General features: G+C 38.9%; 1 pseudogene; it reads left to right on the top strand.

The window, feature by feature from the left end:
* LOC149226532 (aquaporin PIP2-7 pseudogene) overlaps nt 1-15,841 on the top strand; it is a 29,051-nt pseudogene extending 13,210 nt beyond the window's left edge.
* The last annotated feature ends 669 nt before the right edge of the window (nt 15,842-16,510 follow it).

Raw genomic sequence — 16,510 nt, 5'->3', positions numbered from 1 at the left:
AGCAGACCTTAGGATAGGGCTCTTACACATGGTATCAGAGCCAGATTCAAAATCTGAGGCCTAATAGTGGCTCTCCTTCATCTAATCAGCCACAAGAATATATTAGATTTGAATCTAGATCACAAGAATCAACTCTCGCTTGAAATGGTTAGAGTGTAATTAGACAATAGGTAAATGTGCAAACTTTCTTGTTCATAGGCCGATCTGAAGAATAAGATGAAAGCATAGAATTTGCACAGTTCGACTCCTTTTCTGGCTGTAAAGCGAATTTCATACCACCGGCCTTGAATCTGTTGCCATCCCCGAATATGTTACTCTCATGGGGATTGAACAGACCACCATTTTCTTTCAAAAGGTCTCGGACCTCGCCTTCTTGCGGGCGTGCCCAAATGGGTCCATGAGATCTTCGAGCTAAACCCTCCTATATGATACGACCAAACTAAACAATAAACCTTCTCAGAACCCTTGTCTAAGCTCAATATCTCCACCCAATAGCTCAAACCGCACAAAAAACCCTTAAAACAAAACCCAGAAAAACATAGACAACTCAAAAAAAAATCTTATAGATGACCGTCCAATATCAATGCCAGTTACAGTGTAGAAACAAGTTGTCGCGTAACTCTCGCAATGTTTAGACTAAGGCCGCAGGGACAATCTGTAAATACCTTAGGATCACAGGACAAAGAGCTGTTGTTTAACTGCATTCCTACCTTATTTCAATGTGAATTTTGAAATATAGCTTCCATGGTTGAAAGCCAGTAGACTGATGCATGCATAGGAAGCACAGGGCATGCGTCTGAAGCATGTCTGGAATTAAACGTTTATAGTGGTATAACATTTGTCCTTCGAAACCTGCGGTGATATACCTTTAGGACAAACGAGTAGACTAGTCTGGCGGTGATAGCGTGTTTCATGAAATTTTTCCCTTGAGAGCAGGGCTCCTTCTGGCTGCTGCTTGGGTTGATATGAATGAGAATCACTTTTCAACATTATTCAGCTTCTCTTTCATTAAAGAATCCAACTCAGTACCTTGATACTGAGATTCTGGAAAAACAAACTTAAAATTCAGGTTTCAGGTTTCCACTTAAAATTTAGATTAAGGAGGCAATGTCTGTTCATAATATCATATGATATGTGTGTCCATCACTGATGTTGTTCTTCATTTTCCGATCTCCCCTTGAGAAATTAGGTTTAGTAGAGGCATGCATTATCTAAATATTTAATCTGCACATCATAGCATAGGTGCAACTTAATATTTTCAACCTCTCTTGACTCAAATGAGTAATCAATTAATGGTCTCTGTCATGTATAATGCATCATTGAATAAACTGCGCAACATACAGCAATATACTCGATAAAGAAACATTTCTGCTTCTACAACAGGTCATTACACTGCCTTGAATGTTGAATCCTCTCCAAAAGAGGCAAAGAGATCACAAGAATCTCTAAGGCATAAATACAATCTAAAATGTGCATTTGTGAGTATGTTTTTCCAGTCCAAAACAAGTTTTCCAGACTTTAAATTGAACTTCATACCTTAGGTCATATGTAAAGTTGTGACTGATGTTGGTGATGACACTATAATCACTAAATTTTCTCTCGCTTCAATTAGCATTGACACCACCTCTTGCATTGTTGGCCTTTCAAAAGGTGATGCACTTGTTCAGAAAAATGTGATTTTTAGAACTAATTCCATTTCATCAACTACCTTTTGGCTTAAATCCATGCATTCATCAAATATTGCTGCTGGTCTCTGAAATAGCCTCCTTGCATAAGTAGAAGAGTCCACCCAATCATCTGCAATCTGCAATATCTGAAGGCTTCATTTGCAGATCTTAATCCTCTATATATATAATAAAAAAAGAGTTGAGATGAAGAACATATGCACTCAGACCTGCAACAGTGCTTCTTTGCATCTCCCCACGCTACAAAGGCAACGTGCAATTTCGTAGTACAGGCTTGCTGCTTCAACTATCCCTCGCCTTCCATTTCTCCAACTGTGCATAGAGCTTTATGTATCTTACCTTCTCTCCAAAAAGCCTGTACAAGAGCTTTATAAGTTAAACCATCTGGACAGATGCCATTAATAGAATCGAGAGGGAAAAATATTCTGCTCTGTTAGTGGAGTCAGTATCAGCAGATTCAGCACCATATTTAAAACAGAACATATGACTTGAATTAAATAAAGGAGAGCACATGCACGTCAATTATCTAGGGATCCTTTGCTTGCACCGTTCAAAAAAAAATTCCCAAACTATTTCCACACTAATAGCAGTGCCTTTTGCGATCCTAGCATCTTCTTCAAGATACAATTTCCAACTTCCATTGTAGGAGACTCTGATCATATGTGCCACCTGCCCAGATTGGAATTCCTTTCCTTCAAATATCATCTTGTTTCTAGACAGCCATAGGCCCCAGAGCACAAAGTAACTGAGCAGAGACCTGACATTATACCAACTCTGAAAATCATTCAGCAAGGTGGCTTTATCCAACTTATTTACATTCAATTGATTTGCACCCTGAAGAACTTCTTTCCACACTTTGAAATGGGGCATTGAACAAAAGACGATCAACTATTTCATTGTCTGATTTGCAGAATATATATCAGCCGGGACGTTGCCAACTACAATTTTGAACATTATCTGTTAAAATTGGAATGTGGAAGATGTGAATCTTACTAGTATTGAGTCCTCTAGAATAAAATAATGGAGATAATGTTTCTTAGGGTAAATAGTTGTAGGTGGAGATTGACATACTAGTTATATTTTGTGTTGCAAAAATTTCTCGTACATGGACATGCATGTACACACACACCCAAGCTCAAAGATGCAATTTCATTGTCATTAACATGTTGAACTGCTCTCCAATGTGGATAACAAGGAGAAAATGTGTCAAATTATATACCCTGTATGAAAAATTTGGCAAGCAAATCACGACCCTGGGGTTATTCATGTACCAATAGAAAGCAAAATGACTACAAAAAAATTACGGCTTCAAACAATAAATTGGACCCAATAACTGCACCAGAGGCATCATGGCAAAACCAAGAACATTTCTCACTTGTGAAAGGTAAACGCACAGTAGATCAATAAATTCATGCGAGTAAATCTTAACAACATTGCCGGACTGAGCAAGCAACAACCTGAGCCCAGTGCCTCAATCTTGTTTTGACAAGCTGAGGATTGTCACCTGTAGCACAAGTTTACAATTTTTAGCTAAGAAATCACTAATCTAAATATCTGTAAGAAGACAATACAAATAATCATTTAACATGTTCAGAAAGTGTATTTTTTCAAACAGATACTCAGCCTCTAATAAAACAATAATAATTGCTTTGAACATTAAATGTTGACCATATGATGATATTGATATTTTTATTTTAGGGTGGAAGGTATTCCTGATAATGGTCTGTTCCATAGTATTGAACAAATTTCTTGGCAAGTTGGCATCTATTTCTCTGTTTTTTTCAGAAAAGTTTGAGTTGAACAGTCTAGTGTGCTAAAGTGAAGTTGCTCTACGAATCGAGAAACTTCACATGCCCATCATTATATTCTCAAAGTGATTGCTATCTTGGTAAAAGTATTACAGATAATTTGTTTCTATATGCTTCTTGTAAGTGTTGCAATTAAATCATGAATGTATGATCCGAAAATTAAAAAGCCACATTAGTAAGGCCCAGATACTCCAGATCCATACCTGTGTCCCCTTTGCGACCTGAGGTGTTACCTATCTAATATATTATATCAACAAACTAATATAAATTTTTCCTCAGAAAGTAATTTCATTAATTATAACAAAATTACATTCCTCATATGCGTAAGAAACATGTCTTAGAAGACTTCATCTGGGTCTCTAGATTCAAAAAAAAAAAACTGAGCAATCCCACTGGAATTACCCTTCCCAACAAATCAGATATAAATACAGTCCCGAAAAACATCACCTTACAGTCCTCATTATGTCAACCAACAGGTCCAAACATATCTCACTAACAGTCCAAAAACAGTCTGTCAACAGTTCAGCAAGTAATAAACTAAATAACTTATAGTCATTTATGTATATTTAAGAAATACAACTCCATTGATTGTATAGATCAAATTGCCATTGCATCACCTAATCGTTAATGTATTCTGCATTATTACATTTAATATAATCAAATATATTAAATATTTATTACATTTAATATAATGCGTTAATGTATTCTGCATTATTACATTTAATATAATCAAATGCCCACTCATAGTAAAATAAAAACAAAATAATTCTAAAATCATTTCTAAAGTACACTAAAAATTCCTTGCCAACTCTAACCGATGAGGTAGCTTCCTATAAGCCAAATTAGATATAGGGTAGAATTATTAAATATGCAGTAAAGAAAGGAAATTTAACGTTAATTATTAGTTAGATGTAATACTATACAGTTAAAGGATATTATGAATATTAGGGAAGAAATATATTTTATTTAGTTATCTCAAACAATTTAGTATCATTATATGTTCACATCTGAATGGAAAATATTAATGATATTTGATATTATTTTATATATATCTAAAAAGGGGGGGGAGTGTATGCTCAAAGAGCCAAAGAACTAAAATCAAAAGATTGTCCAATTAAAATCTCAAACAACTATTGGAGTTGGTTTCCCTACTTAGCTTCAAAAGCGAATATTATGTTCATTGTGCCTCAAATGGTTTTGATACATCTATGTCTAAGAAGGAAATATTGTGGAGAGTTTTTGCTTATATGTAAATAGGATTAATGGGTTATTGGTGAATACACAAGAATGGTTCAAAATTTCATTTTATATGAGTATTTTTTTGAAAGCCAGTATGTGAGTCAGCTAAGGGAGACAAGTCCTAGGATGGATTAATAAGTCTTAGATATTGAACAGATTTTGAACAAATCAAAATGGTGAGGACGCGAAGGAACCAAGGGCCTGGGGAGTCTTCACAAGGACCTCCTTCAAATAACCCATTACCTTCACCAGAATTGACTCTCATCCTGCATTCCTTGGAAGCAATTAATGAAACCTTAAGAGGACGCCAAACAAATGAAATGGAAGGGGAACACCCTTCATCAGGGTTAGGGAACCCCGAGGGATCTAGAGACTATGATAGAAGACCTCCAGTTGAGGACATTACTAGAGAGCTCCAAAAGATTAAACTCCCAGAATTTGCAGGAGGTCGTGCCAGTGAGCGTGCAGAAACCTGGTTAGAGGGGATGGGAAGGTGTTTTGCACTAAGGGATTACAATTCCAATTCCAAAGCCAAAATAGCAATATTCCAACTCAGAGATAGTGCTCTGAATTGGTGGGGTAACTTGGAGCGTCAACTGCACCTCACTCCAGACACAGTTACTTGGGAATTGTTTGAGGAGAGGTTTAGGAAGAAGTACCTACCAACATATTATGAAGAACAACAGGTAGGAGCCTTCCATGCCCTGATACAAGGAGGTCGTACTGTAGAGGAATATGAAATTCGATTTATGGAATTAGTCAAGTACATTTCCTACATGGATACTGATCAGCGCCAAGCGGATCGTTTTATGTATGGATTGAGACCTAAGATTAGGGCAATGGTACAGATGTGGAAACCATCCTTAGTTGCAGAAGCTATAGAACAGGCTCGTTATGTCGAAGAACACCTAGATTTAAAGGGTGAAGGCAGAGCTATCTTTCCACGTCAAACAGGGTTTATGGGTAAGGCCCCTCGTACCTTCCTAAGGGGGGAAAGTCGGAGGCCACCACCATATGGAAACAGGGTTATACCTAGAACACCAACAGTAGGAATTTCCATGGTTTCTAGTGCAGCTTCACCCACAGTTTCAAGGGCGCGTACAAATCAAAGTCATAGGCGAGGAAAAACTAGTGGGGGTAGGGGTTCCAGGGGAAGAAACTCTTTCCAAAGAACTCCACACCATTCGGTTCAAGGTCCAGCACACATCACTTGTTGGGGATGCGGAGGACCTCATTACCAGCGGGACTGCCCAGAGTTTCGAACCACTACCAGCAGAAGGGAGGGAAAAGAACCAATAAAGGGAGCAGGTAGCCACCACCGAATCTATGCTGCAGTTGACAATCAACAAGTTGAACACCAGTCTGCCGTGGTAGAAACCTCAGGTATGATAAACAAAGTAAAAGTTAAAATTTTGTTTGACTCTGGTGCTACATATAGTTTCATTTCACCAGTTGCATTAGAAAAATGTGGGCTGGCAACCTATGAGCACGATGACTTTAAACAAGTTGAGATGGCTTCTGGAATAAAACAAGCAGTAGGGCCTAGTGTTGACCAATGTCAGGTAAACCTCGGGGTGTGTATGACTAAGTTGAAGGCATACGTCACAGAATTGGGAATGTATGATGTAATTGTTGGAATGGACTGGCTTGAAGCTCATCGAGCTTTGGTAGACTGTTTCAAGAAGAAGGTGATCTGTTTAGATGATGAAGGTAGGCCAATTGAGATTTGTGGAATCAAGAGGGGAGTGTCCCTACGATTCATATCTATGATGAAGGTAAAACGTTGTCTCAGACAAGGTTGCAAACTGTATTTGGTCAAGACTGTAAGTGACCAGAAAGGACCTTCGCTGGATCAACATCCAGTTTTGGCTGAATTCAAGGATGTTTTTCCAGAGGAATTGCCTGGATTACCTCCTGTAAGAGAGATTGATTTCACCATTGATCTGAAACCAGGTGCAGAACCAATATCTAAGACACCCTATAGGATGGCAACTCCAGAGCTTTGTGAGTTGCAGATGTAGTTAAAGGAGCTCTTAGACTTGGGATTGATCAGACCTAGTATTTCCCCTTGGGGTGCACCAGTAACTTTTGTCAAGAAGAAGGATGGTTCCCTGCGCCTATGCATAGATTATAGAGACTTAAACAGAGCCACGATAAAGAATAGGTACCCAATACCTCGAATAGATGACTTATTTGATCAAATGAAGGGGGCAGCGGTCTTCTCAAAAATCGATCTACGATTTGGATACCACCAATTGAGGATAAAGGAGGAAGACATCTCAAAAACAACATTTCGAACTCAATTTGGGCACTATGAGTTCGTAGTTGTTCCATTCGGTTTAACTAATGCACCAGCAATATTCATGAGCCTCATGAATGGTGTGTTCAGGAAGTATTTGGACCAATTCGTGCAAGTCTTCCTTGATGACATCCTTATATATTCCAAGAATGAAAAAGAGCATGAACAACACCTAAGGGTAGTATTGACTTGTTTAAGGGAAAATCAATTGTATGGGAAATTGTCAAAGTGTTCCTTCTTTCAGAAGAAAGTCCATTACCTTGGGCACATCATTTCGGGAGAAGGGATTTCTGTTGACCCGGAAAAGGTGAAGGCCATAATGGATTGGCCAGTACCAAAAAATGCCCGTGAGGTACGTAGCTTTATGGGGCTAGCTGGGTATTATCGCAGGTTTGTGGAAGGGTTTTCAAGGATTGCAAAACCCATCACCACATTACAGCAGAAGGGGGGTTAGGTATGAATGGACAAATGAATGTGACACTGCATTCACAGAGCTGAAGAGGTTACTAACTAGTGCACTGATCCTTCAAGTACCAGACATGACTAAAGACTTCACTGTCTGCACCGATGCTTCGACGCAGGGATTGGGTGCAGTATTGATGCAAGAAGGCGGAGTAATAGCTTACGCTTCTAGGAAATTGAAGAGGCATGAAGAGTTATATGCTACCCACGACTTAGAATTGGCAGCAATGATGTTAGCCTTGAAGCTATGGAGACACTACCTCATTGGGAGAAGATTTGAGTTAAGAAGAGATCATCAAAGCCTAAAGCATCTCTTCACTCAAAGGGATTTGAACGCCAGACAAAGGCGATGGAGCGAATTCATGAGTGAGTATGATTTTGAAATCTCATACATCAAGGGAAAGGAGAATGTAGTGGTGGATGCACTAAGCAGGAGGCCACGAACTTTCTCCCTAGTAGCCTTAAAGGTAAATTTAAGGGAGCGGATATTGGAGAAACTCTTTGAAGATAGTTGGTATTTAAAAGTCATCTCAGCTATCCAAAGTGGGAAGCAGATAGAACCAAAGTTTGAAGGATATGTCCTTGAATCAGATGGGCTATTGAGATTCCAAGGGAGAATGTACGTACCTAAGGAAGGGGGTATAAGAGAAACCATCCTCGGAGAGTCTCACAGAGCACTCTATTGTGCACATCCTGGGGTAAAGAAGATGTACGCAGACACAAGGAAACTCTTCTTTTGGGCAGGCATGAAGCATGACATAGTCCAGTTTGTCGCCAAATGTCTTGAATGTCAGCGAGTGAAAGCTGATCATCGCCATCCAGCAGGACTCCTACAACCTCATGACATCCCTACATCTAAATGGGAAGTAATTTCCATGGATTTTGTGGTGGGTTTGCCACTCACTTCCCAGAGGCACAATGCCATATTGGTTATAGTTGATAAATTGACCAAAAGTGCCCATTTCATCCCAGTAAGGGACACTTACGATGTTACGGATGTGGCGCGAGTGTTTGTCAATGAAGTTATCCGACTGCACGGATTGCCCACAAAGATCATTTCTGATAGAGACTCCCGATTTACATCTAGGTTTTGGACAAGTTTGCAGTCAGCGCTGGGAACTCAGTTAAACCTAAGCACTGCATATCATCCAGAAACAGATGGGCAGACCGAAAGAGTAAATCAGGTTCTGGAGGACATGCTTAGGATGTACGTCATGGATAATCAGACTCAGTGGGAAAGGCACTTACCATTGGTAGAGTTTGCCTACAATAACAGTTATCATAGTTCAATCGCGATGCCTCCTTATCAAGCTCTATATGGAAGACCTTGCAGGACGCCATTGAGTTGGGAGAAGTTGGAGGACCGAGTGATAGTTGGCCCAGAATTAGTCCAAGAAATGGAGGAACAGGTAAAGCAGGTTCGACAAAGGTTAAAGGAAGCACAGGATAGGTAGAAGAGTTATGCTGATTCACATAGGATTGATCGCAGTTATGAGGTAGGGGACCAAGTTTTTATTCGTATCCGGCCCAACAAAAGCACCATCCAGTTTCGGAAGGGGACGGAATTGTCACCTCGATTCGTAGGACCTTTTAGGATCAAGGAGAAGATTGGACCAGTTGCCTATCGTCTTGTACTGCCGCCCCATTTGCATAAAACTCATGATGTTTTTCATGTATCTGTTTTGCGACATTATGTTTCTGATGAATCTCACAAACTGGATTGGCAGGACTTGCAGGTCTCGGACATGGGAACCGTAATGGTAGAACCATTACGCATATTGGACCGTAGGGTTCGACAGCTCAGACGTCGCACGGTGGACCAAGTTAAGGTCCAGTGGGACAAGTATAGCCCAGGATCTGCTACCTGGGAGGATGCAGAGACTATGCATCGTGACTAACCCTCGCTTTTTGAGCATCTGTGATGCCTATTTTGACTTAGATAGCTACCTATGTTAAGATCCTATTTCCATGTTATTTATTTATGAACATTATGTAATATTGATGCATTTGGTTGACACATAAAACTACTTATATGAATCAGTTGATAGATTTGATATTTATGACAGAAATGGTTGATGTATGGACTACATGTATGACTCACTTAGTGATGGACTATCTAGTTGGTAACTTATCAGAATTACTTTGGTTCATATATAGCTCAAGTGGATATGATTTATTTAAATGAATGACTTAGCGAGAATTATTAGATTGACACATGGATACTAGACTTAGTAATGTGATGATTATATGTCTTGTTGTATATAAATGCACGAATGAGAGGCTAACCCGCAGCGGAAGAGAACTATGTGATAGCCAAGAGGGAAGGATGAGACATCTCATGAGGAAGGTATAATGTACATTATTTTACTTCATTGGTATCTACTTGATATGCACTCTTATGAGACGAAAAAAATGCAAATGACAGGTGGCAAGACGACCCGACTGGATTATTCGATGACAAGTCCAACCAGCTCTGTAGTGTGGTTCGTGGTCTGAAGGAGGGGTGGAGGTGTTTCCCACCGTGTATCCTCCGAAACCTGGAATCGTGGGGAGGACAGCTGAACGCTCCCCCTAGACGTGTGATGACGATTGCCAGATTCCTGCTGGGGGAAGTTGGTTGAGGCATTCGACGTTCCCACCATGTCGGTTTTATCAGTGGTCAGTAGGGCCTTTGCCACTGATAGGGGAGTAGAGGACGGATAGGGTGGGAACGGAAGTAGGCCAGGGTGGATAGGAAGCTATAGATCAGTTGGAGACTCTTGATGGGAAGTAATGCCATTATCTGACTCATCGAATTTTAATGCTATAACTCTTTCTGGTTTGCTATGCTTACAAACTCCTTGTATCTTTTCATTCTAACTTCGGGACGAAGTTTTCTGAAGGAGGGGTGTATGTAATGCCCCACTTAAATCTTATCCTACAAATTGTGTTAATATTTACATTATCTGAAAATATTGAGGAAATTGGTCTAAAATAAATTTATGATTTCCATTATTCAAATTCCCCACTTACCTTCTCAAATTGAATATTGTGTAGGATATGGTCTCCTTCCATTAATTCAAAATATATTTATTCATTCACACACCCCAATGTACCCTCACATTTAATAAGGAGAAGACAAAGTCCTCTCCATCTTATCATCAATATATATTTATTCATTTCACATTCCCCAATGTACCCTCACATTTACTAAGGAGGAGACATGGTCCTCCCCATGTAATTACACTTCACATTCCCAAATGTACTTCCCCATTAAATTCTCAATTTTAAATTCATATCACAATTCCAAATGTACTCTAGCTTGGAAGAGAAGTCAACCACTTCACATTCCCAAATTTACTTCCCCATTAAATTCTCAATTTTAAATTCATATCACAATTCCAAATGTACTCTAGCTTGGAAGAGAAGTCAACCAAGGATGGGTGAGAGTTAAAGACATTAATGAGAGATGGTTGAGGAAAGAGGGTATAAAAGGGAAGGGGGAAGGAAGAAGAGGGGGAGTTGGAGTTTTGCTTAGGATTGTAGGGGTTGGTTGTGATTGTTTGGCCTTGTTATGATTTTTGGGAGACCTTGGAAACCTGTGGAGGTTTCTTGTGTTTGAGAGGAGGAAAGTATCATTTTCTAGTTTTGCACATTCTTCTTGAGGGCACACTATATCTGGTTGGACTTGGGCACGGAGGGCTAGGGAACCTGTGGAGGTTTCCTGGGCTAGGAATTTATTTCCTAGTTGGCTGGGAGGTAAATCCGGTTGGGTCGGCGAGAAGGAGCGTTCAGCTGGAGCTATCAGACAAAGGTATCGTCATCAACCGCCGGAACAGGTATTTTTCCATGGACTACTCTTGTTAAGTTGATATCAATGGGATGCACACCATAATTTATGTTTATTATAATGTAAATGACAAAATTTTATTTGTTTAAAAGCCCTGTAAGTAAGTAAGTTATCACCTCTTGTCTTATTTAATTCAGTAAAATTAGATCCATTAGCAGACCTGAAGGATAGGGCTCTTACACCCATGAAGCAATAATATGTTATTTTCTATTAATATCCACGAGCTGCTTGAAGTTGTCAGAATGATTTTCTGTTTATAGCTAGTCGTTGTTGGATAATGATTTTCTATTTATATCCACTAACTCCTTGTACTTGTTATAGCGAACCTTTTTTTATTTACATCCCATAGCTAGTTGTTATAATGCACTTCTTTTTGTATTTACTGATAGAGGGATTTACCATGCGTATGCTAAAAAGCATCTTCCTCTCAACTGAGGGATTCACTAATGACAATGTGCTGAAAAGCACCTTCCTCTTTAACAGAGGGTTTCACCAAATGACTGCTTCAAATGCAGTTCCAAAACAAACAATCATTGCACTGTTGTGTGTGTAAACTCATTACATTGTTCTTTTATGCTGCTGCATATTCTCTGCTGCACTGTTGTGCCATCTTCTTTACTGTGTCTATCCCACACTGCTGTGTCTACACTTGCTGTTTTTTTGCTGCACTTCACTTACATTTCTTTGCAAACTCTGCATTGCTGTGCATTCTTCAAAGACATTGTACTCTGTCTTTTCTTGAGCAATTACACTGTCCCACCTTACAAATTTACACTGCTGTGTGTAAACATTTCTTTTACCTCTGCTGCTGTCCATTACCTTTCATTTCTTCAACAAAAAAAACTTCACGCTGCTGAATTGCCTCTGCAATTTTCACTGTCGCTGCCTTTTGTTTCATCATACTGCTGTGCCCATACTCTTGGCACTTCATTCTCCACAAAAAAATAACACAGGCTGCTGCCTTTTCTCATGCACCCTTGCTTCACACAATCTTAGTCTTCATTTTTTTTACACAATGCACTACTGTGCAATTCCTTTGGCTTTCTGCTGCCACACACATTCTTATACATCCAGTGTGCATTAAAAATCTGCTGTCCTTGTTTTTCTTTATGCATTTCTTTGCATGCTGCATTGCATAAAAACATTACATTTTTTTTACTGTTGTGTGAAAGAGTTTCATTGCATTCTCAGCCACTGGGCATTTATGCTCTGCTACGTTTTGCCTTCTTCTCATTTCTTTTCTTTTTCATTCCCAATAGAAAACATTTCAATCTGCTGTGTATTATACTCACTCTGCTGTGAGTATGTTCTCTCATATTACATAGAAGGGAAACTACCTTCCATTGCTATGCATTTCGATGCATGTGCACCACAAAAAAATTTCAAACTGCTGTTCATTCTAATCCATGTGCTCCAAATTTTTTTTTCCAAACTGTTGTTTTGTATTTTGTCTTCCCACTGCTGTGAGGGTTTCCATGCTTTGCATTTTTCTCTTATATCACTGCTGCTCTTTACATTTCAGCGCTGCCATCTTTTCTTCTTTATGCATTTCTGTGCATATTGCATAAACACAAAGCAAAAACATTGTTGATTTCATCACTGCTGCATATTACCTTTTAGAGGGATTAACAAAGATTTCATTTGCAACTGCTGCGTTGCAATACATCCTCCATCAACAAATGACTGTTAATACAGTTCAGCAAACAAAAATTACAAGCTCCCCTTTAATGTATGCTTGTCTTCTTTTTGCAGACTCTTCTCAAAACAAATTTAGATCAGCTGCGTTGCTTAAGGGGCTTTCACATTGTATTTCTTTTCTTCTCCATACTTGTGTAACTTTTTTCTTTTGCATGGGTCTAGCTTGTGTAAGAGCCCATGTCAAGTTACAGTCACGTGCCATATGCCCAATGTTATGACACTTGAAGCATTCTACATTTTTCATGAAAGACATTTCATGATTTCTTCTAAAATTGTTTCTTGGAGATTGTCGGGGACCACAACATCTATCTCCATGAAATGCTCTACAGTATTTTGCCATATGACCAAAGTTTGAGCAAGCATAACAATAACCATAAAATGAACTTTGGTACCTGGGAGATGGAGGTTTCCTTGATGTACTTCTGAAGCCTTGCTGCCTTGAGATTCTTTGTTGATAACCATTGCATCTTGCTTTTTTGACATCAGCTACATTTCTTCTTGGAGTTGGTTTTCTTCTTGGAGTAGGATCTCTTCTATTGTGGCCTTCATTTTTCTCCTTGCCTTTGCTGGAACTAGGAGCATCACACCTTCTTCCTGGCTTCTTCACATCTCCTTTGCTTAAAGCATCTTCATCCTTGTTTGAGGGTTCACCTACATACCCAAGTCCTGATTTATCAAATGGGGATCTGTGATAGCTAAGCATGTCATCCAATGCTTGAGAGCTCTTCATTATTTTGTTCATCCCTTCAACCTTCTTCCTGAGGAGGACAATCTCTTCTTCTAACTTTTCACATTCATTATTTTTCTTTGCTAGTTGTTCCTCAGTCTCTTCTTTGCTACGAGTAGCTTCAGCTGCTACTACTTTGAAGGAGATAATATCTGTCTTCATTTTGGAGATTTCTTCATCTTTTGCTTGACTGCTCTTCATTTTCTTTTCAGCTTCTTGTGCCTGCTTCTTGGCTTCTTGTAGTTCGGACTTAAGGGAGGTGACCTCTACCTTGTACTGTCCAATCTCTTCTACAAGCTTATTCACTTTCTTGTGTCTTTGTTCAAGTTGACTTGTCAAGACATCTACCTGCTTCTTTGCTTCATTCAGCTGATTTGTCATGGATATGACTTCTTCATGATGTTTCCTCTTGCATTCTTCAAGTTCCTTCTTAAGCTTGGCAAGCTCTTCATCCCTTTCTCTTACTTGAACCTTGATGAGGTCAAGCTTCTCATTCTCAGCTTCTATGATGGGTTCATGACCTTCTTCTTGACTCATTTTCATGGTCAGTGCTCCCTTTGCATGAAGGTCATGCAGTCTGTCCCATATATCCTTTGCTGATATATATTTTCCTAGATTCCTCTTCACAGAATCAGGCAGTCCATCCAAGATTAGTTTTGCTGCTTGTGCATCATACTCCATGGATTCTTCATCCATCTTGCTGTCATCAATCACTGACTCCCAGACTTCAATCCCCTCAAACATTGGAAAAGCCCTCATCATTATTTCCCATACATCAAAGTTTCCATCAAACTTTGGGGTTTCAAATAGAATGTATTCTAATGGATTTCCTTCTAGTTTAGTAGAGGGGGGAGACACATTTTTAACAGGCCTGGAGGCTTTCTTCTTTGACCTTGCCATTCTTATCTAGGCTTCAAATACTTGACTGTGTTTTCTTTTAAATCACTGACTGTTCCTTTAACAGTAACAGAAAGGAAAGCTTTGAAAAATACCTTAACTCTTTTCACTGAGGCTTCACACTGCTCGAGAGGTTTGACTGCTGCAACAACACCTTCCTTCAGCTTCCTTGAGTCTTCAAAGAGCCTGGACTGGCTCTGTCATCATCAAAGATCCTGGACCAGCTCTGATACCACTGTTGGGAATTTTTCGATGGGGAAATACCAAAACCAAACAAACATTAACACCACCGAGACAATGCTCTGTTTCCACTGTTCCAGGACCTTTTGCACAGGGAAGCCTTTTAATAAAAATTCTCAGAACAGAGTATTACAGAGCCATAAAATCATTTCCATTCATTAAAATATAAAGCTTGATACATATGTCTTCCTCTTTGCTGAGAGCGATTCACCAAAATTACTTTCACCCATCAAAACTCTGTTTTCACCTGAGAAATTACTGTGCTAGGTTTACTACAGTAAAACCCATTTTTACATTTGCTGGTGTAAAACTATTTTTACACATACTGTTGTAAAAATATTTTACACATACAGTAAACTTTACATTACATTCCTATTAAAAAAAAACGTGTGCACTCTTTTCTTTTTTTTTTGCATTTCAATGCAAATCCAATACATAAAAAAAAACTGATCTATGCACTGGTGTGCAATATCTTCCCCTGCTTCACGTGCGCTCCCTTTTTCATTTAATGGTGTAATAAAATTTTACACATCCTTCTGTAAAAATAATTTTACACCTCCCTGGTTCCTTTTGTTGCACTGTGCGTTATATGAAATACACTAGTCAACATACATAAAAAAACTTACTTCAAACATATGCACTCATCCTTTTTGTTCCTCTGGTTGTTTTTCGCTGCAGCGAACCAGGTTCTTTTTCCTCCCGTGTGCCAAATGTTACCACACTCTCCACATTCTTTTCCTTGTTCTTTATGCAACCTCCGCGCACTCTCGTTTTACAAAAAATATGGTCAACACAATAAAAGGCTTGACATTTTTCAATGTGTATGCCATACATTAAAACATAACACATAACGTGTATACCAAAGCAAAACAATGCATGCCGTATAAACTTAAATGGCTTACCCACTTTCTTAAATTTGATTTGACTCTTTTGCAGACAGGAGTGGCGGTCAACTAGACTTGTTTTTTTTACTCCACGTAAGTGTTTAATGTTGCCCGTATGCAGGTTTGGACAATCGATGGTGGAGAGCGCCGGAGCAGATCGGACGGCGGAGATCAATATCGGAAGGGAGTTTAATGCTGAGCTTTACCTCCCGATATGTCAGAGATGCTGATGTCAGGTGAGAGCCACACGTCTTCACCAAATCGCATCGGAGCCAAACATAGGGAAACTGCTTTTCCCTGGATGGCGGTGGGATATGGTCTGGGCGGTTTGTGGTTTTGTTCGGTGGTTTTGGGTGCAGCCGTATTGTCCACGTCCACCACCTGCAGTTGGAATTAACATTCCAACATTTACATCCCATAGCTAGGTTAATGTTTTCTTTTTGTTATAGGTTAATTTATTTAGTTAATAGAAAAGTTAGCAACTAGATAGAATCTTATTGGATATTATACTTTATTTCAAGCTTTTTTTACTAATTCTTCTATAGATGTTTTTGTTGTATTTTCAATTTTTAATAATGTTTTAATATAGGTTTATTTTGTTTTCAAAGAAAAATGATAATTTTATTTTTATTTAAAAAAATAAAATTATTTTTTTATTTTCTAACCGTTAAAAGCATTTAGCATATTTATATTTATAGTAAAGAGAAATTAAAAAAAAAAGATTTTAGCATATTTATATTTA

The sequence above is a fragment of the Pinus tabuliformis genome, chromosome J, assembly GCF_031772625.1.
Source record: "Pinus tabuliformis cultivar Carrire ecotype Pingquan chromosome J, CPIR1, whole genome shotgun sequence".
NCBI lineage: Eukaryota > Viridiplantae > Streptophyta > Pinopsida > Pinales > Pinaceae > Pinus > Pinus tabuliformis.
The sequence above is the reverse complement of the archived record's forward strand: the minus strand, read 5'-3'. Positions and strand labels throughout refer to the sequence as shown.